General features: G+C 40.7%; 1 protein-coding gene across 5 annotated transcripts in view; it reads right to left on the reverse strand.

Moving 5' to 3' along the window:
* The window catches only part of sgcd (sarcoglycan, delta (dystrophin-associated glycoprotein)), a 423,553-nt gene that overhangs the window by 249,982 nt on the left and 145,696 nt on the right, over positions 1-27,875 (reverse strand). For 3 of the 5 annotated variants that reach the window (XM_063485453.1, XM_063485457.1, XM_063485455.1), the window contains exon 2: positions 9,157-9,218. The exons of the other annotated variants lie outside the window; for them this stretch is intronic. The gene's annotated coding sequence lies outside the window, so the exon portion shown is untranslated. The remainder of the gene's footprint in view (positions 1-9,156; positions 9,219-27,875) is intronic. 5 annotated transcript variants of the gene reach the window in all.

Genomic DNA, 27,875 nt, shown 5'->3' on the forward strand with positions numbered 1-27,875 from the left:
GGATTGCTGCCGGGAGCCTTTGGAGACCTGCCAGGCCATCATATGCCCCTCTCCACTTTATCCTCCTACGGCTGCCCGTCTCTGTTTCTCCTCCTCTACAAATTTTAATCTATCATTTTCCTGTATGCATCCATCCATCTATCCATCCTCCTCTTCCTCTCTCAGATAGTGTTTTATCTGCTCTCCTCCCTCTTCTGCATCCTGTTTTTCACCTTCCTCCCTCCTCTGACTCTCATCCTCGTTGCTTCTTGTAGAATCTGCAATAAAATCATAATCCAATCTGTGTGGCACATGGTTCTGTCAAAAACTAAATTGGGATTTCATGAAGCTAAACTATCACAGTTCTCCATGAGTTTCTCTTCAATTTACAAAATCTGATGATTGTGTTTCTATGCAACAGGTGGCCTGGCAGTCTACGTGAGCACTTTTATGTCCAAAGCATATCTCTTTATTCTGTTATGTAGTTAAGCACAAGGTTTGGTTCTCCTCTTTGGCTCCTTTGGGAAGACTGAATGTTTCTGTCCAGAAGACTGTTTTTACCTCATGCTATGTCACAGTAGAAAATATTTTGTATACTTTATATGTTGTATTGCTTTGCTTATTCAGAGCCACTGCTGTACTCAAGTACTTTTGCATGATTCAAAGTCAAAATAACCCTTATTATAAAGAAGTCATTTAAGCTCCTCTCCTTTTAAGAGTACCTGCCTTTAAAGCAACTTGATTCTGATTTGAAGAGCAGGTGGGCAGGGTTTCTGTGGTGTCTGTGCTCACAGCCAGCCCCGGTCACACAGGGCTGTAGACCGGTCAGTGACCAGTAACCACTGGTTGGTGAGTGGCAGTCACCCTGTGAAACTGGTTACAAAAAAGTAAAACCTTTTGCTTGTTTTCGGGTGCTTACAGATTGCGCCGGTCACCCTTTGTTTTCATGGCAGATGCCAACTTGCCTCACAAACTGCTCACTAAGCAGAAGCGAAACCGTGAATAAAGAAAAACGCGGCCCAAACTGGAAACAGAGCCTGAGGCTGGTTTCAGGCCCAGGCTGAGCTTTTACTTTGAAGGGGAACAGTTTCTGGTTATGGTTTGTGTATTTTCAAGTTTCACTCCCTCTCAGTGGCTAGTTAGTGAATGTCTGCAGACGACCGCAGCAACCAAAGCAATCACAAGGTTTTCGGTGCCGTTCGACTTTGCTGTCGATTTCACTCAGCATCGTCCAGCTACTACCTTCATCTTTTAGGCCTGTATGAGCAAGGTCTCAGAATCTTTACATATAATAAATGGCACTTCATTCATTCATAATTGTCCAATTGAACTCCTTATTTATTATTACAGTTTGCAGATAACTGCTGTAACTATTAGGATGATGATAATAATATATTTGCAGTGCCAGAGTCTGTGTCAGTTTTTCTTTTTTTAGATGTTGCTGATATTTATCTATTTGTTCTGTTGGTTGGATTCATGTTTTTTGTCTATTCTCTTCACCGTTTGCTACTTTGAAGGGAACTGGAGAGTGTTAGGACAAGATTTCAGTTAAAATTAAATATTTCTAAACAGAAGAAGAATAAATGGAACAAAATGGATCCTTTCTGTTTGGACTGTGACCCTCATTTAAAGAGAACACGATTGAACCAACGCCTCAGATTCACCGTTTCATTGTTCTCAGAAAATGCAGCGCTTACTCCTGAAGCTCGGATACGTGTTTGTCATTCAGCTGTGATTTCACTATGAGCTTGTTTCATCAAAGAAACAACAATACCTGTTTGATGAAAGGGGCGTTCAATTAACTCATAATTTACAAGTGACGACGAGCTCCAAACAGTCGTATGTCTTTTGTTGCACTGAGAGAACATTGTCGAGGCAGAGAAGATTACTCCAATTATATTATCGAAGAAACATCATGAGCTTTGAAACCACAACCTTTAAAATGACTCTCTGCAAAGTAAACTTATTAAAAGTATTTGATAAAAATATATAGAAGCCGTTTTGCTGCTTCTTAACTCCGAGCATTCAGCCACTTTCCCCCAGCATTACGTGCACTTTATGAAAAAGCTGCAGGACTCACGTCTCATCTCAACTTAAATGAGTTGCTTAAATGAGATTCTTGGCTACATGTAAATGTCCTGAAGCTCTTACCTGAGGCAGAGAAGGTGTTTGCTGGCAGAAGTTTTTGGATTTAGCAGAATTAGTGTTCGCACAAAGATACCGTTCACGCTGTATAACAGTTTGATTTTTACTTCAGATCAACAGGAAACAATTCAATGAAAAGCACTTTAATAGAATCATGTAAAAAGCAAAGTCAAAGGAATTTGTGCACTTTAATCGTTATCTCTTCAGGTTCTCTTCCTGTTCAAGATTTGCTGCTGTGCTTCAGATTATTGCCTCTTTATATGAATAAAAACTGCTTCATAGGACTCGATTATACTTTGGTCAAGTCGATGACTGCACAATGCCCAGGCCCCGCCTCTGCAAAACCAACCCAAATCATCCTCCCCTGTAACTGTACTGTCACGAACTTTAACCTTCGACACGCTAACTGAGATGCATCTCTTGGGTTTTTTTGCAGTTCCTCCTGACCTTGGGGTGAATTTGCAGTGATGTCTACTCTTTGTGGCAGTGTATTAAACCACACACCTGAATGTTCCAGACCAGCAAAATGCAAAAAACTCCTTCTTTCACAGAGGTGCTCACACTTGATGATCACTTATTCAGGTGGGTTTAAATAGCAGCGCCTGGCTGCAACATACTTTCTGAATTCCTACTGAAATACAGTTTCCAACCTCAGTGATGTCAGGCGAGGAGCAAAACTGGGAGCACGCTTATCATTTTCCCCCTCAACATTCATCTCGTTGTGCTTCACATTGGGTCTGTAGTGTATGGAGGTGACTGAAGAGAACATTTAGATGAAATGAACTGAACTGTGGTGCCTGTGGGAGAGTCTTCTAGTGGCTTCATTGACTGTCCACACACCTACAACTTTATAAAAATCCTGATGAAGGAGATCCAGCTCTAGTACGAGGGGATGAAAAGGATGTTCAGGTGATTTAAAAAAATAAATAAATTACAGCAGCACCGACTACCTAATCGATCAAATTCACACCAGTTAAAGCTTTTGATTTTTACCTGTAGCGTATACTACCACAGACAGGCTGAGATTTCTGATAACGGTTACAAATCTTATCTTAAATTAAAAAATATATCTGTGCTTGTTTCAATTTGATGATGATGGAAAATTGCTGACAGAAGCCACAGACCTAAAGATTTACCTCTCCCTGCAACATATTCTGGTCTTTCAAGAGCTTTTGGAAACTGAAGGATTGTCACAAAAGAAAAAAAAAACAATCCACCAAGCTTGTTTACTTCGGGTAGTGAGGGGATAAAAATCATCCATTTGAGGCATCAGGCTGTAACTCATGCAGAAGATTGTTGGCAGCTTCACTTTGGTGCTGCAACTGGTGCTTCAAAGTGTGTTTCCTAATGCAAGATCTGGTAATCAGTGACCTCAGAGAGACAAGCAATCTGTCAGCCAGTGGCTCGTCTAAAAATGTTGTTTTTCCTCTTTTCTTTTTCACATCAAACCGTTCTCTCTGCTCTCCTGTTTCCTTCACCTTCCCCAGACAGATCTGTTGTCTTACTTTGTGGAGTTTTCTTTGCACAGATCATCATCCAGCCCTTTTTTACGTCATCCCACTGCTGAATCATTAGCATGCTTTCACCAACACCAAACACTACCACAGGCAATAGTTTTGCATCCCTTTGTGGGCTTTTTTTTTATTATTAGAGCCACTTAAAGTCAGGCATGTAATCCCAATGTGTTAGAAAAAAATGCATATTCACTGTCAGGATGCTTCTGCAGTGCATGTAAACTGATGAAATATGGAGCAGATCCTTGCTGGAAACATTAAAAGTGCTCAGTCACAAAGCAAAACTGAGACAAAAACATGTGTGCTCCAGGGCATGTGCACACTCGCGCACAAACATAAAGGCACAGACATGCAGGCTGAATATTAAATCTTAACGTCTTGTCAATATTTACATCTTTGGGGAGACTTGCATTTCCGAGTTTTGTGAAAAATAAACCGAAGGACGGCAGTCGCTGCTGTGTCCTGCATATCCGCAGTGCATCTCACACATGGAGCAAATATAAACGGTAACACATGGCTTCCATGGCGTCGTCATAGACACCAAGAGTATTCGTGAACTATCTATTTTAACTACCAATAGATTCTTTTGACATCAAAGTTTGAATAAAGAAGCAGGAAACAGGAAATGAAACTTTACTGTGACAGTAGCTGTGTCCCAAAACCTAGGCCATATCCTTCAGAGGACACAGCCTTCGTGGTCCACGTGGGCTGGGTCCTTCGAAGACCGAGAAGGCCGGAAGTGTGAGGCTTGTGAAATGGACAGTCTAGCCTTCAGATTTCCATCACCAGCTGTCTCGGTGGAGTTTAATAAACTCAGCTATCTGCTCCTTGCTATCTAAAATATAACAGGACACTGGTGTAAACTCTCGACCATCTCACACTTCTGTTTAATCAGTTTTCTGTTTGACGTTTATTCAACTGTGTGAAAACTATAACTTTAATCTCAGCCAAACCGATTTACTCAGGAACAAATAAAACACTCAAAAAACATATCATGTTTAACCTGAGTAGCGAAAGACCGCGGGGGGGCAGAAAACGATGGCCGGGAGTTCACTGTTCTTGCCGGCTCTAGTGAGCTAACCCCTGGTAAGCTATCGAGCTGGTGGGTTACAGACGTCTTCGAAAACATTGGAGCACTTTTGCAAATATGCGATGTTTTGATAAACCGAGCAGATATTTAATAATAATAATAATAATAATAATAATAATAATAATAATAATAATAATGATGGATTGCATTTATATAGCGCTTTTCGAGACCCTCAGTGCGCTTTACAATTCCACTATTCATTCACTCTCACATTCACACACACTGGTGGAGGCAAGCTACAGTTGTAGCCACAGCTGCCCACAGTGACAGAAGCGAGGCTGCCATATCACGCCATCGGCCCCTCTGGCCATCACCAGTAGGCGGTAGGTGAAGGACACAACGACCGAGACTGTATTTGAAGTTTACACAGCTACTTTCTCACCTGAAAATATCTTAAAAGTTTATTTTGTGACCCAGAAAGAGTAATAAGAGTAAAATAAAACTTAGTAGCTGCCGCCATTGTTGGAAACTAGAATTGGCTGCGCCGCACTATGAATTCTGGGATATGGTGGGCCACGAAGGATACACCGGACCCACCCTTCAAATTTGGGGAAACGAAGGACGCATTTGTCCGCCGCATTTGGAGCAGTCCTCGAATTGGGACAGCCTTGGCCGCCTGGCTGTGACGTAATCGACCTTCAAATGCGGCCTAGGTTTTGGGACACAGCTAGGGTCAACACTGTTGTTCCCTGTTTGGCACTGAAGCGATTGAGGCGGCAGAAATATTGAGCCACAGCTGTTTTACCCAGGTGTGCATGTGCTATATATCACAGACTGTATATAAGAGATAGACATAACCACAGGACATCACCTATTAGTTTATGGTTTTTTTTTTAAGATTTATAGATTTTTTTTTTATTTGGTTGTGTTCTTCTTTAAAAATCCAAACATGACCATGATCAGCTAACATTATCACACTCGGTTGACTTGCTGCAATGCATAGACACAGCTATCAGTTAAGTGACATATAAAGAAAATACTGGAATTTAAAGACTAAAACTATAACACAGTTTTCTGGAACGGTTGATGTAAAGTTACATGGAAAGCAGGCTGTATCATCTGTCCTCTGTATTAAAAAAAGTGCCGACTCTACAAAGACGGCCAAGAGGTCCAATTCACTGACTCAGTGTAACTGTGGTTGGTACCTACATGTTAGACAAGTTTAGACAAGACCCCTAAATAAAGGAAAATGTGTAGATATATAGTCAAGTAAAAAACAAAACGAAACACCCTCCTGTAGTTTTTGTGGATCTCATTATTTAAGCCATAATACTACATTTAATTTATATAAAAATATAAAAGTGAGCCTGTTCATTTATTGCTCTTGACAGTGGTAACGGCTCCTCTTCCCCTCTTCGTTCACGTCAACTTCTTCTCCCAGATGCTTTGTTGGATTTATCTTGACATAAAATCGTGCTGCTTGATTCAATAAATCTCAGCTTAACATTCATGTTTGGTGCCAAGTTGCCATCTGAGCCACATTACAGTGAACCTTTTGGCTCTCCAGTGTCCCCTCATATCAGAAAACAAATAAGACCTATTCGTCAGATGAACCAGGAACCCGGTGCTGATCCCAAACCTGACCTGTGCCCTCAGAATCACACTTAGATGCTGCTCTAAATCCTCAGAGCTCACACAGTGCAGTTGACATGCCTGTCAGTTTGTTGTCGTTCCCGGGTAGCCTCTCTGTTTGCTTCTGTCTGATTTCATAAAACCATTTTGTGTTTTCTCGCTTTAGGAAACACGTGTGAAATCAGTCAAACGGTTCTGGCAATATGACAATATGTGCCAGAGTATAGCCGACTGCTTCTGGCTTTTCTATTCATTTACACCAGCACAACAGAATCAACAGTAAGCAGCGTCTGGCGCTCATCGCAGCCCAAAGCAGATGCTGCGTAGGCCAGAATTCAGGAGAGGCACCTGTGCTTTTCCGCTCCACTTAGCTAAAAAACACTGAATCATCAGTGCTGGAAAGAAATTGAGTGCTTTGCTTTAGTATTGTACTTCATTACTGCACACTGCAATACTACATTTTGGAAACTTATCTCTAATAATCTAATCCTGGGTATTCACACTCATTCACTCTGAATGGCCCTTATCAGTTGTTATGACTCCTGATAACACCTTGTTGTACATTCTAGTAGGTTCAGTGAGCAGCTATCGTCGTTCTAATCAGTGACAAACAGAAAGAAACTCAAATGATCTGGCAGACCTGTAGAAGTCATGTGCTCATGTTAGGGAGGTCATCGGGACTACTAACAATGCTCTTTAAGAAAAGCTGGAAGATCTGTGGACACTAAATGATGTTATACCAGCGCACTGAACCTGTTAGCAGCTGTGAGAGGCCACAGACTGGTGATATCTCTGGGAGAGATAACTCATAATGGCCATGCAAAGCTCTGATTATAGAGCGGCAACAGCAAATATGGAAGATATCTGTGTTGAGCTATTAGATGCACATAAGGCACTTTTCACTGACTGCCATAATAAATAAACTCCACCTGGGGAGTACATTTACAGAGTGCAGTCACTATCAAGGCATTCAGCTTTGATCAAACTCACTCACCGAATATTTTTAACAAACTTCTTTTTCATCAGACTGAAAACATTTGAGATGATTTCAGTTACAGAGTCAAACTAAAACAGCAGGAATAAACACTAAAGTGACACTGAAAGTGTCTGTGGAGAAAACGTGCGTCTTTAACCTGCATTCCTCATGATGACCAGCAGGAGTCTGAGAAAATAACCCAACTTCTTACCCAATCTTGGTAATAAGATGAGATCAGTGTATTGATTCAAACAGCAAAAGCAATGATGGACTTCCGCCAGACACTTAAAATATGTCCAAATATTTTGTGCATTAAAACATTTTTCTGACTCAACGGTTCTTAATGCAGCCACTCACACCCATTTGACTGGACAAATTTGCAGCATTTAGTTTTTCAAACCAAGCTTGATTTTTAAATCCTAATAAACAGATGTGACCAATCAGATCGCTGCATTTAGCAGCACATGTGCTCGTAACTCAAATTGTGCACCAGCACTGAATTCTCAATGAGATAGAAATACTGAAATAATCCTATTTGAGCTCAGACACCCAACTAGACGGCTCTCTGAAAGTATTTGTCTGCCTCCTCAGACGTGGTCCCAACTGCACTCACATGAGCTCAAACTCTGACATCCTCAAATATGTACAAAAGTAGTCATGACTGACCTGCACTGAACTCCAGGATCGAGCTATGCTGCTGGCACTTTGTCGTGAGAACTGGATAAACTCAGGATTCCCGTTTCTTCCTTTTCTTGTTCAGGAACATCAGGATCAGCTCATCGTCGCTTCATGTCGACTTCATTTTTTTCACAAAAACGCAACACACTCTGTGTGTGTTTACATTACACAGCAAGTTCAGATCTGGTAAATTCTGGATAATTTTGTGTTGTTTTTTTTGCAACATGTTGGGTGTGTAACAGCCTTTAAATTTCCAGAATGACACCAGTTTTCAATCACTGCAAATGCAATCCGTTTACTTTTCTTCTAACTGCTCAGATTAAAGTTCCATCTTTCTGAAAGGTTCTGAAACCAAGTGTGGTCCCACTGTGGGAAGTGTGAGTGTGTTAGCATCTCTGTGCAACTTTCACTGAAGCACATCAAACTACACTCAGGGTGTTTCCTCCAGTCCTAATTATCTTACAGCTCGACCACATTCCACATAATAAATTTGACTTTACAAGACTTGACAAACAAAATATCTTTGCAAAAAAAAAGAAAAAAAAGAAAGAAGCAAATGTAAATATAAGGCAACAGTCTGTAAAATGCACATTTAATACATTTAAATAAAAAAACAAAACGGGAAGTGCAGGAACAGACGTCCACGCAGCATGCCGTTGGAAAGTAGAGGTGACGAGGGATCACTTTTCTAACCAGCTTTTCCTTTATGGTGTGACGTCATTTTGTAGATTTTGTTCTCATTTAGTATAAAACAGATAAGAAAGTCAGGTATCCTATTGGATCCATCCCTCTCTCATCAATCATCACTCCCAGTTTTAAAACATCAAGCACTCAAATACTCAGCTTGTCACCATCTGCATGTCCATCCTTTATATACAGTCTCTGTGGTATCCATCACTAGAACTACAGACATAGTCAAGTATCGCTATCATGAACACACCAACTGTTGTCACATACACAACCCCCGGGACTCAGCACTGTTCAAGCACCAAATACACATCATCCATTTCAGAAGAAAGATCCAGACATAAGAGTGCTGGCAGTGCTTTGGCATGTAAGGAAATTCTACTTCATGTTTAGCAGAGAAGTCTCTCTTCTAGCACCGCTGTGACATCGTACAGATACGCTCACACAAGCATGCAGGATAAGAACAAACACACACATAAAACAACACACATACAGAAATTGAAACACGCACTTACCTCAGTGTATAAGTGTGCTGATTCTGAGTTTCTGACAGGGTCCGGGGGATTTCTCTAATCACCTGGGATGAGGAGGTAGAAAGATACGGTCAGCAGGTGAAGGATGGGCTGCCTCTAAGCTGATCATCTCCTCCCAGACCTATATTATTATTTCCCAAGTTTCTCCAATTAGGGAGTGCTGATGTGGGATCAGTGCACAGATCTCCCACAGTCATCGCTTTCAGTACAGAGAGAAGAAGCACAGCCGGGAAGAACCGAGGGACCGGATCAGCAGAATTCCTCAGAAATCCTTCACAAATGAAGCTTCACAGAACTCTGGAGGTCGTTGCAACTCTCCGAGCCCTCGTTTCAGCTTAAGTGAACTTTGGCGATTTCATGTTAAATCCCCGCGGTTTCGTCTTTTAGCAACGTAGCAGGTGGCGACAGAATATTAAAAAAGTGATATAGCGATTCATCACCTGCTGTGGCTTCTCTTGATGCTTCCGTATAGACGAAAACATTAGTAAACAAATTTAACCTTGCTTCTTTTTTAATAAGTACTTCGCCGGCTCTGTTTCTGTTCCTCTGTTTTTAAAAGTGTCAGCAGTTAAACTTTCCTTTGTAGCAAGAAAAAACTTTTCCCCAATAACCTTATAATAGATTGCACCTGTCTGTCAGGTTATCGTGTATCTGAAAATAACAGAGCCGGAAGGGTTTTTTTTTTTTTGCACACTGCAGTGGGGTTGATAAGAGAAAAAAGGGTCACAAGTCACTGATTTTCTTCAAAAGCTGAATCAGTGTTTATGATGGATTGCGGTGTTTTGACATCTGATATTGTGGCATCAAGCAAACACAACACAGAAAATCTGATTAAAACTCTCACCATCACCCAATCAGAAATATCTTTTAATATTAGAGAGAAAAATTAACACCAATGCTTAGATTGAAAAACTGAGTAGTCACTAATTGCTTGCCTCAAACAAATCAGGTTTCATAAATGGTGGAGGGAAATGAATCACATATTTACATTTTGTTGTTTTTCTTCCAAAACACAGGAAGTCTGTAATTAGGTCTGTCTGAATTAGTAAAACAAAGCAGATACTTTCATCCATATAAGGTTAGCCTTCTTAAGATTCATGAAAATATCAAGAATTGCATTAAAATACAATAATAGTATGCTAATGATAAATATGGTTTGTTTTAACTGGAAACAAAACCCTGATCTTTTCTTATCCCATCTATCCACCCCAACCTCACTCATGATCTCACGGACTTTGTGGCTGAATAAAGGTCGCTTCACTTCCTCCTTTACTTTCATCATAATTGTAAAGACAGTTAGAGAGCACCAACAATGTAAAGGTCACAGTCATGGGTCAGAATATGCAGCTTACATAAATGACCGTTGACTTTGTCTCATGGGAAGATGTTTTTACCGAAACATGAGCAGAAGAATACCAGACATGCTCCGATGTAGAACCGGACTAAGAAGTGAGAAAGAACTGCTTTCATGAAAGAGCATACGAATAACAGAAACAAAGTCATTTAATTAATATTCATTTTATGGTTTCACATGATATTCCATGCCATGAAAGATGCTTCCCGTTCAACAGTGCAAGTTCACAACAGGCATCTCAAAGCTTTTTATATTTTAAAGGCAGATGAACCCCAGTGAACAATCCCAGTGATTTGCTATAAGGAAGCACTTAGCTTCAGTGGATTATGAGCTAGCTTCTGACATGAACAGACCTCCTGGACCAGCAGCGGTCTTGCTAGGTTAGCATGCATTAGCTACTGGGGTCTGTTTAGCTACAGCAGTTGTTTGGTTTCCTGCACTATAAAACTGTGCTTTAGCTTCACTGAAGCCAGTCCCCAATGCGATGTAAAGATTACATTAAATAAACACCATCGTATATTAACTAATGTAAACATATAAAATAAAAATAGTGCATGAAATGAACAAAATATGAATTATGGGTAATCTCACTCTCTGCAGAACTGCTGTACTTTGCAGCACTTTTATCCCCTAAAAGAAATCTAAGAATGATGAGAAAAGGGGAAGAAAAAGCTATTTTTTTTGAGGAGAAGTTGCTTTACTTTTCTGAACACCTCCTGTCTCTTAACATGATCCCAGTCTGACTCCTTGACGTCGACATCAGCGCTCTGCGGGAGCTTGATGAATTAATTTTGGTCCACGAGTCATGCTTGATGGTGTTGCATCAAGAAACAAATCTAATCATGTAGTGCATAAAAACATTTACACAGCGTTCTACATTCACTTGTAGAGTCGCCTTTGTCTCTCATATTTTTAATAAAAACAAAAAGAAATGGAGTTTCGAGCAGTCAGAGGCGAGTCATGCATTAAAGTGTACCAGCAGCACTAAGTGTTGGGACTCTGTCGTACGATGATGATGATGCAGTGAGGTTGAAAAGCTATAAAAACATTCTCCAGCCACGAAATCCAGTGTCTGTGGTGACACACCTGAACTGGATCCTTTAATGGCTCCCTTTTAGACCGGGGAATAAAAATACTGTTTAAGGAATTAGCAGCTCAGCGGAGTGGAGATGTGCAGCATATGGAGGTTTAAAAATGTGGACGAATCAGCAGCTTTTACTTAACAGCAAGTCATGAAAGTGCTTTCAAACTAAGACTTATTGAGTGTGAACATGGTTTGCAACAGTCTCGGTGTGGATATTTGCATATGTGACAGAACGTAAAGTGACACACATAAAGCGCATAAGCTCAGCTGGCTCAGTTTTTAAAGGAATAAAGGAGCCCACCAGCACTTACACCACACTCTGCTGCTGCGTAATTCCTCACATGTATGTGCACAGGATTTTGCTAGTTATGCTTAGTGAAGGTATATACAAGGGTGCAGGTTGCATAGCCTTCCAGATGGGCTTTTGTGTTACATTTGAACCTAATTATTGGAGTCAGTTTCTCACTCTGCTATCATGAACAGCATGCACTAAGACTCTAAGAATAGAGAGTAACCTTTTCTAGGCTCAAAACTCACCTACCTACTACTCTGTAGTAACTTCAGATTTCAAGATAGCCAATGCAACTGTGTGGTCATGAATATTCACAGCACTTTGGCCTTTACAAAGCTCTCCTTGGGGCTTTGAGAAAACCTTGCCAAATTAAAGGAAAAAACATACTACTAAAAGTAGACAATGTGTGGGAGCTCACCACACTATTAATATCAAGAGCCAGTAAGGAACAAAACATTGATTTAACCCTTTGTGTCAGGTAAGCAGGCATTAAAGTAGAGAACAACTTCTGCCATGTTTGGTTCATTTAATGCATTTAGCAAAAGTATTGCATCGTGTCCATCTAAGAGATGTTGATGCAAGTGAAGGAGTTCATTATTAGGCAGTAAATTAAAATACATCTAGATACCAAGACTTTAGAAGCAGACAAATCAACAATCTGATACTGTCAAGCCTGCGGCAGCAGTCGTCTGGTGTTGTGAGGAATGACCCAAAATGCTGGCACTGGATGTGATGCGAGTGAGCTTTATTGCAGAAGGTGAACACAATAAAAGTGAGAGCAGAACTAAAACATAACCTAAACTGGGAAAAACTAAAGAACAAACCTGAAGCCATACCAACATGGGATGAAGAGCAGAAATGGCACAGAGAATGTTGGGCAGAGAGATGCAGAGATTACACCAGGTTACACAGATGAAGTGACAAGCAACACAGGCAGACACACACTATAAATACACACAAGGTAACGAGCGAATGACACACCAGAGGGGAACACAGCTGAACGTAATTAGACACAAGAGACACAGACCTTCAAAGTAAAACAGGAAATTCACAAACACAAACTCAGGGACATGAACAGAGCACTGGGGGAGGACACAGGTAGATAATGGGCAAATAATGGGATATTCTTCAATGGCCAAATCAGTCACCTGATCTCAACCCAACAGAGACTATTCTTCAATCCCTGAAGACAAAACTGAGAGACTCACAAACAAACAACAAATGAAGGCAGACTAAATATAAAAATGTGATACTTTGTTAAACTTCTTGAATTAACGCTGGGAGTCTAATCTTGATAGTTTCATTTTAAAATCCACTGTGGTAGTGGATTGAACTATGATTACATCCAATGTTCCCTCTAATTTTTCATGTGTCTGAGTGAACACACAAACTCCCTGAGCGGTCCTTTGGACCACTGTGAGCAACAGCAGACGTGTGCACTGTGGTCACGCCAGCATCGAATCCATCCAAGTTACATGGTTTATTCAAATTACAGCATTTACATTTATGTTAGACTACTTTTAATTAACTGCTTTAGCCCACTTACAATGAAAATGAAAAAAAAAAATCTTATTCATGACCTGTGTAGTATGTTAACACTATTGGAAGTAAAAATAACTTGAACTCCAATTTTGAAAACACAACTTTATTTATTTATTTATTTTTTTAATACAGCTCTGACTTGTATTATGAGTCTGTGGTCTGGGAGAGAGTCCTGTAACTCTCTGTCTGCAAAATACAGTATATAATGACCAATGTTGGGCAATGAATTATATAGTTACTTCTTCCAAAAAGTAACCGAGTTATGCAAACAACAAAGTTTTTTGCAGCTGTTTACCTAAAAATGCAGCCAAGAGGTCCGTTCTTCGTACCTCGCTAAGTAAGTTAGCTGGATTTGATTGTTGACGATTTCGCGTGATCTTGGATCGTTCGGTTCTCCGAAGCTCATCCGGGACTTGCTGTCATAGCAACAGATCCGTAAGCGTAAACCTGCTTGGGAGCAGGCTTACTTTATGTAAACAGGATTAGCTCGCAGCCACTCAGGTATGTCCGCTTCAGTTATACGAAAGCAACAGCGATATTTATCTCCTGTTTCTCCATAAATAAATATTATCAATGTAACTAAAGATAATGCAGTATTTGATTCTTTTATTGATGTCATACAGATACATACAGGTCATTTCCTAAAAAAAAGGGAAATGTACTATTAATCATTCTATTTCATGTATTTGATTATTTCAGATGTAATTCATATGTTAGGGTAGTAATAGTAAATTACTTCGTGTAATCAAGATGAGAGATCACGGCTATAAAAGCGAAGGTGGATTTGGGAAGTCTGTCGCAGCCATGTCCTGTCCGTTTGGACGCGAGCAACCCATTACGGAAGGTGCAAGATTGATAAGAAGGGTTTTCAGAATTCAGCGTATATTGCGGGATAGACAGGATCCTTTAGCTCAGCGCGACAGTGTGCTCATAGAGAGATATCAATTTTCCCGTGAGGGTATTATTTACAAACAAACAGATTATTTCAGGGTCTCTTTTCAAGAGACTAAAAGCAATATAAGTGATAAATATTACCATTCTGTAGAATATTCTTATATTTCACTTTTACTTGTTCCCATGTTCTAGTGGGTCCTGTTGTGGCTCTAATGTGAAAGAGGATATAATGTAATATAATATAATATGATATAATGTAATATAATATAATAAATTACTTACGAGTTTAATTTGTCAGCAACTTTCTGCCAGCCCTCTCTCCTTGCTTTTGCAGCCTTTGCAGTGTTCCCTTGGATTTTATTAAACTCCGAAACTCCTGAAATCCCTCAATCAAGAGTTCTTGCTCTGCTGCTGTAAAATACTGAGCGCGCTCCTTCGACATCTTCGCCGACCAATCACAGGGTTGCCGATCAATGTTTCTACTATCGATGCGTAGCCCCTTTTAAGCCACCCAGTGATCTCACATTACTTCATCCAGCTATACTAATCGTCAACAACAGGTGTGTTCGGAGAACCGGATTAGCGAGCTCAAGGTTAGCGCGATGATTTGATCTTGGATGTAGTAAGCGAGGTACGAAGAACGGACCCCAGGTGTTTTTTTAAATAAACATTTCAAACTATTTACAGAACAATCAGCTGTTCTGCATAAAATTTGATGCCACACAAATTATTTGTGCCACTCCAAAAAATAATTTCTGTCCACTATGAGATAAAGAAGAACATCAACAGCCTGACACCTGCAGGCCTGACAACAGGAGATGTATCACTCCTGTAACACCTGTAACATTCAGCAGTCGCCTCATTGTTCTGACACACACAACAAAACCATGACTACACTACACACTAACTACACAAGATTTGCGCTAAACGTCGCAAATCTCTCACATCTCAAAACACCGTCGTCACTCCTAAAACTTCCCCCCTCCCTAAACAACTAAATGCCATGTTGCCATATCATTTTTTGATTGGTCGACATGGTACATCTTTCGACCAATAGGAAAGGCTGGGGGAGGGGGGGAGGGGGTTGTTTTTGCTCACAGGCGGAGAGTGCTTTCGAGCGTTTTCCTTATAAAACGCAGTTTTTACCGTTTCTTCCCGCAGTAAATATAAACAACGATAGTATTCAGGAAGAAAACCAAACATTGCAGATATTTTTATCATAACTCTGGTTTTACGTGGCCTATCAACACAATTTAAAAACTGCTATAAAGTCCACACTTTTCCCGTCAGTTGTTCCGTCTGTCCTGCTCACATCTCCAATGGTTGTACACGTTGTCATTAACGTGGCTTCACTCCACATCAGCCACGACGATTTTTTTTTTGTGCGCAACGCAGATTTTCTGTGTGCAGAGACCGTGCCAGCAGTGTGCAATTGCGCACAATCGCAGCTTAGAGGGAACATTGATTACATCCATTGTGCCATTGTCACAAAAGCTATGGTGCCAATAACTATACTGTAGTTTTAAAGATGGAAAGTTTCTTCCCACTGTCATAAAAAAAATACATCTTTAATGGCAACTTTACTTTTCCAGGAACGACAGACACTTCAGTAAAGACTATAACACGATCAGCCACATTTGGCCTCTCAGTCAAAGAAGGCGAGAGACTCCAAGTTTCTGTAGCCACTTACTTGTCATTCTGGTAATGCAGTGCGAGGGCTACACCCTCCTCCTTAATTTAATTAGATTTTCATCTTTTGAGAAAACACTATTCATTCCCCACATGTGGCTCAGGGCCACCCTGCTGACAGAGACTGAGCTGCGAATGCATGACACTCTTACCAATGTGACTTTTGTTAATCACTCCTTTTCTCTTCTACACGGAGAGCACAAGAATACAGCACCCATTACACACACCGCCACCCAATTAGAGCAGAAATGTGAATTAATGAACAGGTCGGGGCAGGTTAATGAAGGGTGGCGCTGATCTGCTGAGGACTCAAATTAAAAACTGTATCCTTTGTCTGAATAAAGTTTTATTCAGCCAGCTTCTCCCTCTGACTTGCTATTATCATGTTTGTGCTATCGCGCTTTAAATTACAAAGCAATGCTGAGCTGCTGCTGTGACGGCGGTGTCAGACGTTATGCAAACAAAAATAAAGTTAAAGCCGGAAGAGGAATGAGGCTGAATGATCAGAATAATTACAAATAGCTGTGCTTAGTTCAGATTTATTTGGATTTTACAAGAAAATTAATGTTCTGTATCACTTTAGCGGCAAAACTGTCATCACCTGGTCTGTGAAGGCTCTCAGTCATCCAGGTCATCGTAGTCAAAGGAGTTTGCAAAGAAAAGCGTCTGGACTTCTTTAAGTTGCTTGAAGACGTTTCACCTCTCATCCGAGAAGCTTCTTCAGTTCTAAGGTCAAATGGCCGAGAGTCCCAGATTTAAACCCAGTGGGAGAATCCCCCCAAAGAGGGGCAAAGCACCCCCTGGTGATCCTCTAATCACATGAGCCAAGGTGTGAAAGCGGGTGTGGGACCTAATCAGCCAGGGTTTCGGGTGAGCTCATTGTGAAACCTGGCCCCACCTTGTCATGTGAATTCCTGAGGTCAGATGGCCCAGGATGTGAGTGGGCGTTAAGGCGTCTGGTGAGGGAACTCAAAACTGGATTATAGATGGCAGACAGTTGGTGTCGTAAACCACCGCCTCTGTTCAAAGATGGTCACTCACAGTGGACATAGATGGCCTCTTTCACTCCTCTTTCAAACCATCTGTCCTCTCTGTCCAAAATGTGAACATTGGCATCCTCGAAAGAGTGACCTTTATCCTTAAGATGCAGATGGACTGCTGAGTCTTGTCCTGTGGAGGTGGCTCTTCTATGTTGTGCCATGCATTTATGAAGTGGCTGTTTGGTCTCTCCAATGTAGAGGTCTGGGCATTCCTCGCTGCACTGTACAGCATACACCACGTTGTTAAGTCTGTGTTTTGGAGTTTTGTCTTTCGGGTGAACCAGACACCAGCGAGGGAGGATAAGAAAGACAGACGCAACAACGTTGTCATCCCCTATGTAGCCGGTGTATCAGAGAAACTCAGGAGAGTTTTCTCCAAGCACGACATCCCAGTGTACTTCAGATCCAGCAACACACTCAGACAGAAACTGGTTCACCCGAAAGACAAAACTCCAAAACACAGACTTAACAACGTGGTGTATGCTGTACAGTGCAGCGAGGAATGCCCAGACCTCTACATTGGAGAGACCAAACAGCCACTTCACAAGCGCATGGCACAACATAGAAGAGCCACCTCCACGGGACAAGACTCAGCAGTCCATCTGCATCTTAAGGATAAAGGTCACTCTTTCGAGGATGCCAATGTTCACATTTTGGACAGAGAGGACAGATGGTTTGAAAGAGGAGTGAAAGAGGCCATCTATGTCCACTGTGAGCGACCATCTTTGAACAGAGGCGGTGGTTTACGACACCAACTGTCTGCCATCTATAATCCAGTTTTGAGTTCCCTCACCAGACGCCTTAACGCCCACTCACATCCTGGGCCATCTGACCTCAGGAATTCACATGACAAGGTGGGGCCAGGTTTCACAATGAGCTCACCCGAAACCCTGGCTGATTAGGTCCCACACCCGCTTTCACACCTTGGCTCATGTGATTAGAGGATCACCAGGGGGTCCTTTGTCCCTCTTTGGGGGGATACTCCCACTGGGTTTAAATCTGGGACTCTCGGCCATTTGACCTTAGAACTGAAGAAGCTTCTCGGATGAGAGGTGAAACGTCTTCAAGCAACTTTAAGAAGTCCAGACGCTTTTCTTTGCAAGCTCCTTTGACTGTCATCACCTGGAGAAAATTTCATACCCTGAAATTACACTGCCAGCCTGTCACAGGGCTAACAGTGACTTCTCCCACAACTCCACCCAGTGCTTCCTGCAGAAGTTCTCTGATGACTCTGCTATAGTCGGCCTCATCACTGATGGGGACGACAAGGAGTACAGAGAACTGACCCAAGACTTTGTGGACTGGTGCCAGCTGAACTACCTCCAGATCAACACTAGTAAAACCAAGGAGCTGGTGGTAGACTTCCGCAGGCACAAACATCCTCCACTGCAACCACTGAATAGCCAAGGTATGGACATTGAGGCTGTGGACAGCTACAGGTACCTTGGTGTTCATCTGAACAACAAACTGGACTGGACTCATAACTCAGACGCCCTCTACATGTGCAATAACACTAAGTGCAATACTCCTTTCTGGCATCGTTGTACTTTTACTCAGTTGTATACAGCATTTGTATTCTATTTTTATCCTATTGTATATTTTATTCTATTTTATTCTACTGTATATAGTATTTTATTTTATTCTATTCTGTACAGTTGTGTACAGTATTTATTCTTATTGTATTCTAATTTTTGCTTCATAACTTTTGCACTGTCCACTTCCTGCTGTGACAAAACAAATTTCCCACGTGTGGGACTAATAAAGGTCATCTTATCTTATCTTATCTTAACTCATAAACACAAACAACCATTCACACTCACATTCACACCTATGGGCAGTTTAAAATAACCAATTAACCTAACCCCACTAGGTGCATGTCTATGGACTGTGGCAGGAAGCCGGAGAGAACCCACTCAAACACGGGGAGAACATGCATACTCCACATACAAAGGCCCCGCCCAGGTGCTGGAATCAAACTCACGGCCTTCATGCTGTGAGGCAACAGTGCTAACCACTGCACCTGCCTACCAGGTTTTTTTAATCATAAAATTATTACAGCAATATCCTCAATAGAATACCCAGTACAGCTTTATACTATCAGTTATTAGTTGCTATTAAACTGGAATATTTTACCATTCTGGCTGTAATCTCTAAAACAAAGTAAAACACCATATCTAATAAGACATTTAAGAGAGGGGTCTCAAACATAAGGCCCGGGGGCCAGAATCAGCCTGGCAGTGACTCCAATCAGGCCCACGGAAGAGCTTTGGAAAATGTTAAGGAGGGCACAAGTTTTGTTTTGTTTTTTTGGACACACATACATATACATTATATATACATATATATTTTACACAGTCAAACAACAAAACAAAATAAACAATTAAAAAAAGCATTTTTATGAATTAACAGCTCTCTGTTTGATTACAGGACAGTCTGGGCAATGAATGAGTTATTTTACACATTCATGCTGACAGATTTCCTTACTTTACCACATCAGCATTTCCTAAAATTGCATTTATTTTTTCCTATTTTACTTTCATGGGATACACACCGACCTCTTTACTTTAAACTTCCAACAGGATCCAATATTCTAACAGATAGTGTATTCCTGTCCTCTGTATTTATTATTACCTCCTGCTTTTGTTCTGCTGCAGTTTTTCAGCTTAATTCAAACAAGTGTTAGCCATGAAAGTCGCCTACTCCATAACCTCGGTGACTTGCAGTACATCTCCCTTAAAAACTCCCACTCGCCTCCAGGTTCATATTTCAATGTTTCTGTGTTTTACAACAAATGCTAAAATTATTCTATGTACTGCTAAAAGTCCAAAGGTCAGGTGAGAATTTTGGCAAAGATTTAATACCCGAGTTGTTCTGCAAAAAACCCCAAAAAGTAATAGAAAAACAAAACTCATCTTAACACAACATGGCTTTATACTGCAGAACGTAGAGACGAGTGAGTGAAAGTAATCACTGAAAAACAGGAAGCTGGTGTTTATCATTGCTTATAGACACGAGTAATAATGTGCTGTTAGCTGCAAATCAAGTTAAGGGTAAAACTGGAAAAACATGCAAAACTTCTCAGAGAAACGCTAGAAACAAATGTAAGGCGCTAAGAGAACATGTTTCCATCTGGAGACTCGTTGTTTGCAGGGGTAGGATGTGATTCCAACCGACAGTCAATTGTTTAACGAAACAGAAAAGAAACTGCAAAAAAAAATAAAATAAAATAAAAATTGGGAAAACAGAAGCTTTCAGTTTCCTGGGCAGTCTGCAAAAGCAGCGTTTGACAGCACGCGGGGCTTCAAATAACTCAGAAACTCTCAGCACGGCAAATATCCTGCGAGTGCCTGGTTAGGAAATGAGCAACTGTAAACCAATCCAGCTGTACTGAACCAACGCGCCCACTACTTTTCAACAGGAGAGGGAGGTGATCGTGTCTGCACAACTCACATGAAAGCACACCTGATATCAGAGACAGGAAAAGAGAAAAATAAGTGAGCAAAACAACTGTTTTTTTTTCCTTTCAAATGTGAACTTTGGCTTCACAGTTTTTTTCTTCTCTGTGGCTGAAATGTGTTAAAAACATGTGAATAAAAGGAAAAAAAACCTGTAGCTTCAACAAGAGAAAAAGAAATTAAAGAAAGATTGACCAGAAACTGTCTGAAAATGACTAAAAAGAGATTCCCACCCACACTGACACCAGCTACGTTCGTATTTTCAGCTGTTCCATATTCCAATTTTGTTGCTCTTTTCATACAGCTCGTCTTCTCTTTGCACAGACTCCCATCATTGTTACTCTCACTCACAGTTTCATGTCTGCTGTCTTGATTTAAATGTTTGGTTCTTTCCATCCAATCTTCCAATTCTGTTTCTCTGCCTCCGTCTCTTGCAATCCGTCTCTCTCCCGCTAAGAGAGATTAAAGTGGAGGCAGATGTCGTGTTAATGGCCATCAGCTCATCCTGTGCAGACACTTCCACAGTCTGCGCTGCCTACCTGCTTAATTAGTCAAGAGGCAATCCCCCGGCAATGAATCTGGCCCATACTGCTGCTGCACACATAGACACATGGACCTACTGCAACCCTGATTTTGTTTTTCCAAAAAACGGTTGGCCACTGTAAAATATAGAATAGAATTAAAGGCAAGAGGTTGCATAGATGTACAGTGGAGGGGATATTTTTTGTAAAGCACCGAGCACAGAAGCCCCACCCAGCTGCTGTCAGACTGGTTATGAGGAGCAGCCAAAGGAGTGGGGGATGAGCTAAAACAGCCTGTCTCAGACAAAGATTGAGCTGAGTACCAGTAAAAGGTGGGTATGTATAATTTGCGGTGTTGAATCATTAAAAACTGCTGCAGCAGAGTCTAATAATATTAATATAGAGCTGAGAATCAGCAGAACAGTTGCTCTTTAAGATCAAAGTACTAAATTGATCAGTCTACTTGGTAGAATTGAAGTGCCAACATATCTTTAGTGAGAGAGCAGGGTAGGTAGTTTGAGCCATGCATGTTGTGGTTCTGCCAAACCACACACCGTGAAAAAAAAAGTAAAAAGAAAAAAGTATATATAAACTGCGCTCAGAACAAATTAGAAGGAAAATAGTTAATATAGCTGATTTTTATTTATATATATATATATTTTTTTAATTTTTGCCTCAAACCTGCTCATCTCATAACATACCAGCCATTATTTTTACCCTTCATTTGATCCGGGTAGCACAAACCTAAACCTAAACCTCAAAATGATGATCAGCCAGAGTGACCTCAGTCTGTTGAGCTACAGCTTAGAAATTCACCACAGTGGAAATAAAACACACACACACAGTTTAAAGCCTCCAAGTCCAGCAGGCAGCCACCAGGTTTTCTTAATTAGTGCACAAAGCTTGTAGGAACAGTGGGTGAACACACTCGCACTCTGCTAATGAGTATGAGATGTGATAGAAATGCCAGCATTATGTTCAGTACTTTGGGGGGTTTATGATGCTTTATATTTTTTATGTAAATTTAGCTTTTGGCATTATGTTACGGTTCTTTATGGCATCATTTTTTAAGCCTTTTTTCTTTTGTGTCATCTTTTATATTTCTGAGGACAGGAAATGGGCTGCATTTACACTTCTGTTTGGAAGCTTTCAGTGAAACACCATCATGTGGTTCTGATGAGTCCTCATCATTTAGGCCTTTTCTCTTGTATGTATACACACCACATTAAGGTAATTTTTAAAAAATATATTTATATACCAGGTTCTCAGATTTGGTCAAAATTGAATTCTTCTGACATTTATTAGTGTTTTATTTCATGCTGTATGACATTCTCCCTGCTGTGAAGTACATTAGTAGAAAAGCAGAGAGTGTTTAGCTTCAAACTAGACGTTCAGGTGCAGTTTTGAAAGTCAAAAACAATCCCAGTTTTTAAATTGACATATTTTCTTCAGTATTCTTCCATGTAATACTCCATGTAGCTGACATACTTAGTCGTACAGTGCTTAGATTTAGACAGACACTGCAGCATTTCAAATAGGTTTGTTGTACTCTTCCACAGTTTTTGTGATTCTTAATTCTTCTACACTGAAGGGGACAATTTAACACCAAAATTCAAACGTTACCAAAATGCATGTACCACTTTGCGTCATAAAATTCTGTTAGCTAGCTATGTCCAGTGTTGCCAACTCCTCAGTAAGAAAATCGCTATTGGCTATCCTAAAAGTCACTAGAAGTCGCTAAATTTCGCCTAATTTGTATAATTGGTCATGCTTATGTAATTGTAACCTAAGTTGTAGGAGAGGGAAATAACATCCTGGAAGAGACACAGTGAGTAAAAAACACCCTAAATGCATTTAGAGTATATTTAGAGCTGTAAATTACATTTCTTTTAGCAATGGTTTTTTTTTAATGTCACAATTTCAACCCACTTCCTTTATCCAGGCTTGGTACCGGCAAAAGTGACCCGAAATAGGCACTCTGTCGGAGTTACTTTGTGCGTGTGTGTGCGCGTGCGTGCGTGTTTACATATTGTTGTGGGAAGTAGTTTTAAACCTTGTGGTCAACAAAAAGCAAGAGTAAAAGAAGAACTGACTGCATTACAGTCAGGGCGGGAGCAGCGGCTTCGCTCATGCGCGATTCATTTGCAGTTTGAATGCGTAGGGGTCAGCATCTCCTGCTCTGACAGCAGCTTGGGGCGACTGGAGAAGTGGAGAGGTAAGTGACGGAAGTGACGGACAAGGTAAGCGACTCATGTTGTAACTGACGTCAGACGCCGGAGATTTTGGCGGAAAATTAAAGCGAATGGTAGTTTAGATTTGAATAAATTCCTTTAAGCTTCAGTATAACCAAATACACTTATCAATTGTCTTATAACTAACAACATTTGTCTAAATCATCTCCAACACCCTGGAGAACAACGGGGAGAGTTTAGAGGCTCTCCAAGATTACATTGATCAGTACTTCCAGGATCTCAAGATGAAGAAGGCTCAGAGTGCAGCTTCCCCGGCCAAACCTGACACGCCGTCGTCGAAAAGACTTCGCCCGGCAGATTCCCCCGGCACAACATCGCCAGCCGGCAAAGATATTGTCGACATACTGGAGTCAATCGACCAACGACTGTCCAGTTTCGATGCAAGGCTGTCCTTGGTGGAGATTCTTCACCGGGAATTTAAATCCTTGCGAGAGTCCCTGGAGTTCAGCCAGCAGCAGGTGGAAACGCTCGCTGCTGAAAATGCCACGCTAAGGGAGTCGGTGAAATGTCTCACAGACAATGTTACTCAGCTAAATAGAGAAAATAAAAAAATAAAAGAAACAGTTATTGATCTACAAGCTCGTAGCATGCGTGATAATCTGGTATTTTCTGGTATTCCAGAAGCCGCTGGAGAGGACGCGGAGACCACGGTAAAAAGCTTCATCAAAACCCACCTGAAGCTGCCCGAGGACACGGTGAAGAACATCGTCTTTGATAGGGTGCATCGCCTCGGCCCCATTCGGGCTGCGGCCGGGAGACCACGTCCTATCGTGGCCAAATTCGGCCACTACAAACAAAAGGAACAGGTGAAAAGCCGCGGCAGGGAATTAAAAGGAACGGACTTCAGCGTGAACGACCAGTTCCCCAAAGAGATCCTGGAACGACGCAGGGTCCTCTTCCCAATCCGACGCAGCTTTATCCAGAAGGGCTCCCGCGCTGTCATCGCTGTGGACCGGCTGTACGTGGACGGACAGCTCCACCGCGACCCCGACATCACTCCGTGGCTGTATTAACTTCACACCAGATAAGAATCCGCTACACCCTTTCCCCACCCACTCACACTAACTTGCATTAACATCTGTTTAACTTACTAGTATCAAATCACATCTTAGGTGTGATTTCATAGCAGAATTAACACCGTCACTCTCCGTCAATGGTTTGATCGGAATGTTTCCGGATTTTTTTTTTTTTCTTCTCGTTTTTTGTTCTCTTTTTTCCCCCTCTTGTTTTTATGCTGCTCACCCTTGTCCTTGGTTTCTTTCTTTTTTCTTTCTTTCACTGCTTCGATCACCTGCTTCCACACTCATCCACAAACAACATCCTTTATTTGGACACATACGCACAGCACGATCACGCACAGCCATGCGCTCAACGGCAGCACATTTACATCAGACAGCGCACACAGTCGTATAGGATACACACACTTAAACCAAGCGTACTCATATTAGTAAATATGCACACACATAGTCAGACTCAGGGAGCATCTCACCACACATTTTTTCTCTCTCCCCCTCTTTTTATTTACGAACAAGTGATGTATTCTCTCCACCTGTCTAAGCGACACACACAGCGCACACCCCTAGTTATACACAGACATCTATGGGTGCACTAAGATTCGTTACATGGAATGTAAATGGAGCTGGCTCCAGAGAAAAGAGGTTAAAAATATTTAACCAACTCAAAAAACTACAGGCAGATGTTGTCCTTTTACAAGAGACCCACAGACCTCTTAGAGGTTCGAATGAACTTAAAACACCTGAGTTTCCTAATGTGTTCTCAGCTTGTTATAATTCTAGACAAAGAGGAGTAGCAATTTTAATCCATAAAAAAATTAATTTCACAGTACTCGATACAGTTATAGATCCAGAGGGCAGATTCTTAATCATTAAACTATCTATACTTGATAAAAAGCTATGTATTGTAAGTGTATATGGTCCAAATGTTGATGATCCCTCATTCTTTCACGGTTTTTTCAGTGCACTCTCCGAACACTTAGATGGCACACTTGTTCTTGGAGGCGACCTCAACCTTGGACTAAATGAAGAAATGGATAGGCTCAATACAGCAGGAACTCAGCGTAATTGGCAGTCCATAAATATAATCAAACAGTATATGAGCGACTTTGGTCTTTGCGATGCATGGCGCTCCCTTCACCCCACCAGTAAGGAATATACTTTTTTCTCACATGTCCATCACTCCTACTCTCGTCTGGATTATTTTTTGGTCAGCAGCTCACTGCTGAGGGACATTTCAGACACTGAGATTCACCCTATAGCTGTCAGCGATCATGCTCCTGTATCTTTAACACTAACGCACAAGAATAATACTACGCCTAGTAAAAACTGGAGATTTAATACATCACTGCTTAAAGATGAAGACTTTATTAAATATTTTAAAAAAGAGTGGACTTCATATTTAGACTTTAATGACACTCCCGGAACATCAGCTTCTGTTCTATGGGAAGCAGGGAAAGCTGTGATGAGAGGTAAAATAATTTCTTTCTCATCACATAAAAAGAAAAAAGAAAACAAAAATATCCAGGAATTAGAAAAAACCATCAAATCACTAGAAGAAGCCTATGCGTCCGACCAAGATCAGGAAACATTGAACAAAATACGCAAAACAAAACTAGAATTAAATGAGATAATTGATAAAAAAACAAAATTCTTAGTACAAAGACTACGCTTACAAAATTATGAACATGGTAATAAATCCGGTCAATTTCTAGCAAACCAGCTAAAAATAAATAAAGAAAAAACAACTATGTGCTGTTCAAGACTCATCTGGGAATACAGTATATGACCCGAAACAAATAAACAACATCTTCAGGGATTTCTATAAAACGTTGTATTCACCACAAATAAACCCATCTAAAAAGGAAATTGATCAGTTTTTAGACAACATAACTCTCCCAAAATTATTAGACTCTCAAGCAATGGCATTGGATTCGCCACTGACACCAGGTGAACTCCAGGAAGCCCTGATAAGTATGCCCAATAATAAGGCTCCAGGTCCAGACGGCTTTCCTGCAGAATTCTACAAAAAATTCTGGACGATTTTAGCCCCAATTTTTTACAGAACACTGTTGGAAATCAAAGAAAATGGCAGACTCCCATCAAATATGAATTCTGCAAACATTAATCTCCTGCTAAAACCAGGCAAAGACCCTGTATATCCCTCAAGCTATCGTCCAATATCCCTTATAAATGTAGACCTTAAAATAATCTGCAAAGCTCTCTCGAAGAGACTAGAGAAAATAACCCCCCTCTTAATTCATCCTGACCAAACTGGTTTCATAAAAGGTAGGCACTCATCAACAAATACACGTAGATTACTTAATTTGATAGACTACTCATATAGTAAAAACCTTGAAACTACAATATTTTCTTTAGATGCAGAAAAAGCGTTTGACAGAGTTAACTGGAAATTTCTATTTGCAACTTTACACAAATTTGGTTTTGGATCTTCTTTCATTAACTGGTTAAAAATATTATATAACTCCCCAACAGCTTGTGTCAGAACAAATGACCAGACATCCTCCAGCTTCTGTCTCCTGAGGGGCACCAGGCAGGGATGCCCACTCTCCCCTTCACTGTTTGCAATTTTTATTGAACCACTAGCAGCAGCAATTAGACAGAATTCAGAAATTAAGGGCATAAAATGCAAGAACGTGGAACATAAAATCAGCCTTTATGCGGATGATGTGCTACTCTTTCTCCAAAATTCACAAACCAATATCTCTGGGGTGATTGAATTGATAAACTCTTTTGCAAGAATATCAGATTACTCAATTAACTGGTCAAAATCTACAGTCCTTCCGATTAATTGCTCCTTCCATAATTCCTCTTCTACTCCACTGCAATCGGGAAATATAAAATATTTAGGTATTAATGTTTCTCCCAAGCTTGCAGATCTAACTAAATTAAACTATATCCCACTTTTAAAGAAAGTAGAAGGCGATCTGGCTAGGTGGATATGTCTACCCATATCACTCATGGGAAGGGTTGCCGCTATAAAAATGATGGTCTTACCAAAAATAAATTATTTATTCTCAATGATCCCAACTAAACCGCCACAAGATTGGTTCAGATCTCTAGATTCATATATGTCCAAATTCCTTTGGAAAAATAAGCCCCCACGTATAAGCTTAAAAACACTACAAAAGACCAAGGATAAAGGAGGATTAGAACTACCTAACTTTCAGCACTACTTCTTAGCCAACAGGCTCCAATTTATCTCAGGATGGCTAAAACATACCCTCTTAGATGAACCTTGGCTAGATGTAGAACAAGCACTTTGCAATAATCTAGAGATTTCAGATCTATCATTTATCAGCTCAAACATTCAACGACATGAATGCTTCAAAAGCGTCAACATTAGCTCCTCTCTGACAGCATGGTGGGAGTTTCTGAAGTTGACAGAGTCTTCATTAATCCCATGCAAACGTACACCTATCTGGAACAACCCTGACATATTACAAAACAATAATATGATAAACTTTTCAGATTGGAGTGGTAAAGGAATCAAATATTTAGAACATATACTAGAAGGAACAGAATTTATTTCATTTGACAGACT

Source organism: Pelmatolapia mariae, linkage group LG10_11, assembly GCF_036321145.2.
Source record: "Pelmatolapia mariae isolate MD_Pm_ZW linkage group LG10_11, Pm_UMD_F_2, whole genome shotgun sequence".
NCBI lineage: Eukaryota > Metazoa > Chordata > Actinopteri > Cichliformes > Cichlidae > Pelmatolapia > Pelmatolapia mariae.